This window comes from Gossypium arboreum, chromosome 13 (assembly GCF_025698485.1).
Source record: "Gossypium arboreum isolate Shixiya-1 chromosome 13, ASM2569848v2, whole genome shotgun sequence".
Lineage (NCBI taxonomy): Eukaryota > Viridiplantae > Streptophyta > Magnoliopsida > Malvales > Malvaceae > Gossypium > Gossypium arboreum.
The window spans coordinates 48,566,007-48,568,620 of record NC_069082.1 but is presented as its reverse complement, the minus strand read 5'-3'; the positions used below and the strand labels follow the sequence as shown (position 1 = coordinate 48,568,620).

At 36.0% G+C, this 2,614-nt stretch overlaps 1 non-coding gene across 1 annotated transcript; it reads right to left on the bottom strand.

Moving 5' to 3' along the window:
- Nucleotides 1–1,343: 1,343 nt before the first annotated feature.
- On the bottom strand, nucleotides 1,344–1,449 carry LOC128287650 (small nucleolar RNA R71). The gene has a single exon (XR_008278349.1). It is a non-coding gene; the product is annotated as a small nucleolar RNA R71 (small nucleolar RNA).
- Between the last annotated feature and the right edge of the window lie 1,165 nt (nucleotides 1,450–2,614).

Sequence of the window (2,614 nt, the reverse complement as noted above, 5' to 3'; positions counted from 1 at the left end):
CACATGCCCATGTGCCAATCCATATCGATTTTGCACCCTACCTCCCTGTTACGTGGAAAAACCCAATTGTTAGGGTTTCTGAGCATTCTAAAGTGTATAAATACACACTAAAAGAGGACCTAAGGGGGGAACAAAGTAGAAAGCAGAAATTACTCGAAGAAAGCCATTGGAATCATCTCGAAAGCAGATCCACTTCAAGATTGAATATTTCCATTCAAATTTCTCTCGAAGTTTGTTTGGTTTTTTTATGCCTTGTTATTCTTAGTCTCGAAAGATATTAACATAATTTAGGGATTTCTACGTATCAAGACAAGTGAATAAATCGTTTGATTTAAAGTCAGAATAATAAGTGAAGTCTACGTGGATTCTTTCCTGGGTATTGTCTCTCTCACTAGTTTTCTTAAGTATTTTACCAATTCGATCTCTGTCACATTCATAGTTAATTAGTTTAATTTTAAATTAAAATACCTCATTTAATTATTAGGCTAAATAATAGAAAGATGGTTATTACTAGTACTTTTAGTTCTTGTGGATACAATATTTCAGACTCAGCATAGCTATACTATTATTCGATAGGTGTGCTTGCCTTTATCATATTCTAGTTAGTTCGCGACGTCATCAAGTTTTTGGCACTGTTGCTGGGGACTAAAATATTAGGAACACTTAATTTTTATTACTTTAGCCATTTTTTTATTGCGTTTTATTTTTCTTTTTATTTTAATTTCCTAACTTTTCTTTTATTTGTTTCTGCAAGGTTCCTTTAGTTTATGACTAGAAGAAACCCGTAGGACCTCTAGTATTCGATAATGAGATCAAAAGTACAGCTCGCAGAAATCGCAGAGAAGTGAGGCAGAGTCGACAGGGTACAATAGAAGAGCAAGAGGACGTTGTTATTAATACTGAGGAGATGACAGAAAATCATAATAATTAGTTACCTCCTGTGGTTGCTATAAATCTTGTAAATCTGAATCCTACTCCTCTTACTATGTACGATTATGCCAAGCCCAATTTAACTGAGGCTAAATTGAGTATTGTTAGATTGTTATTGCTGCAAATAATTTTGAACTGAAACCTAACACTATTCAAATGATTCAACAGTTTGTTCAGTTTGATGGTTTGCAGGACAAAGACCCAAATACTCATTTGGCTAATTTCCTAGAATTCAGCGACACTTTCAAGATAAATAGCATTTCTGATTATGCCATTCGCCTACAGTTATTCCCTACTCATTGAGAAATAAGGCTAAGCAGTGGCTGAACTCCTTACCACGAGGTTCTATCACTACTTGAGATCAAATGACCGAGAAGTTTTTGCTGAAGTACTTTCCATCGGCTAAGATAGTCAAATTGAGGAATGATATCTCTTCCTTTGTACAAATGGATTTAGAGACTTTATATGATACATAGGAGAGGTATAAGGATTTATTAAGAAGGTGCCCTCACATGGGTTACCTCTATGGCTACAGTTTTTCTAACTTTTTACAAGGGTTTGAACCCCTCAACTAGGCAATTGACCGATGCATCCACCGGTGGGACTTTGAATAACAAAACACCTGAAGAGGCTTATGAGTTTATAGAAGAGATGTCACTAAGTAATTATCAGTGGAAAGTCATGAGGACAAAGCCGATGAAAGCAGTTGGTGTTTTTAACGTTGATGCGGTCACCATGTTGTCAAATTAGATAGAACTTTTGAATTAAAAGATTGATGGTTTATATGGTTCTACCCAAGTACATTCGGTGATGCAATACGACGTAAATGGAGGAGGAAACCATCTAGAAAAGCAATCCTACAACCTAAGCACAGAAGACGAACAAGTCAACCACATGAGTAACAATTCTAAACCTCAAAATAATCCATATAGTAACACTTATAATGCAGGTTGGAGGAACCATCACAACTTCTCTTGGGGTGGTCAAGGAAATCAAAGACCACAACCGCTCCAGGCTTTCAACCACCTTACCAATAGGAGAAGAAGCTGAACCTTGAGGAGATGTTGACGAAGTTTATTTCGGTGTCAGAAACTCATTTCCAAAACACCGAAATAGCACTCAAAAATCAACAAGCATCGATTCAAGGGCTTGAGAATCAAATCGGTCAATTGGCAAAGATGATTTCAGAATGACCACAAGGTAGCTTCCCAAGCAACACCGAAACTAACCCAAGAGAGCAGCTTCATGTGATCACTGTTTGATATTAAGAAGAGTTAACTGAATCTGAATTTGAATTGAGGCAAGAAACTGTGGTAAGCAATGGTAAGGTTGAGTTAAGTCAAAATAAGTAAAATTCGGCTGGTAAGAAATATAAACCTTATGTGCCATATCCAAATGCGACAAGAAAGACCACACAAATGAACAATTCGGTAAATTCCTTAAACTGTTGAAAAAATTACATATTAACTTACCATTTATTGAAGGTCTTTCGCAGATGCCAAATTCCGTTAAATTTTTAAAGGAGCTTTTAGAAAATAAGCGGAAGTTAGATGATTAGTCGTAGGTGGAGCTAAATGTAGTGTGCTCATCCATTTTGTAGAGTAAACTACCCAACAAATTGAAAGATCCAGGGAGTTTTACTATTCCTTGTTTAATTGGTAGTTTAAGGGTTAATAATGCTTTG